The sequence below is a fragment of the Bison bison genome, unplaced genomic scaffold (genome assembly GCF_000754665.1).
Source record: "Bison bison bison isolate TAMUID 2011002044 unplaced genomic scaffold, Bison_UMD1.0 scf7180017654359, whole genome shotgun sequence".
NCBI lineage: Eukaryota > Metazoa > Chordata > Mammalia > Artiodactyla > Bovidae > Bison > Bison bison.
Window position 1 is genome coordinate 9,537 of NW_011453590.1, and position 697 is coordinate 10,233.

Below are 697 nucleotides of genomic sequence, written 5' to 3' on the forward strand. Positions count from 1 at the left end.
CCTGCCAGGGTAGGGAGGAGGGAAAAGTTTTCTGCACCTCCTCCTCCTCCTGAGCAGCGGACTCCAAGGGCAGCAGAAAGGATACAGCTATGGCCCACAAGCAAGGGATGCCCTGGATGATGGCGCTCCTCCGAGCCAAGTCAGGCTTCCTCCTCTGATGGTTCTTGCGCATGAACCGAAAGTAGGCCCTGCAGTTTTTCTCATGCTCAGACCTCAGTTCCACCTTCATGGCGGCCAGTGCCTGCAGTGCATCTTGCCCCAGAAGCTCAGTTGATCTCCTGGGCCTTTCCTGGCCCTGCTCCTCCATCATCTTCTCTTCAGCTCCTGGGAGGACCCCTATTGCTGCTCTTCATCTGCCACAACCTCCACCTCCTCCATGATGTCTTCTGCAGGCAGCTGGAACCCCCGCCCGATCCCTGCCGCATCTCCGTCCACCAGGGGCTCACTGTCGTCCACTGCCTCCAACCTGAAGAGGGTGGCCTCTTTGCCTTGCATTACAACTAGTGGCTCCAAGGTCCCAGCCGCACAAAGCATCAGGATGGCAGGCCACGGGCCCCAGCAACCTGAGCACCAGGGCTTACAACTAAGATGGTCCGGGGTCCCAGGACACTCCTGCATTCCTCTGACCGCCTCCCACACTCCTCTTGGCCCTGGTCGCAAGCCCAGGCTGGGGCAGATACGAAGGGATGGGTCATAA

The 697-nt window shown here is 59.4% G+C and overlaps 1 pseudogene; it reads right to left on the reverse strand.

The window, feature by feature from the left end:
* Positions 1-37: 37 nt before the first annotated feature.
* Positions 38-695, reverse strand: LOC104982924 (annotated as a pseudogene).
* Between the last annotated feature and the right edge of the window lie 2 nt (positions 696-697).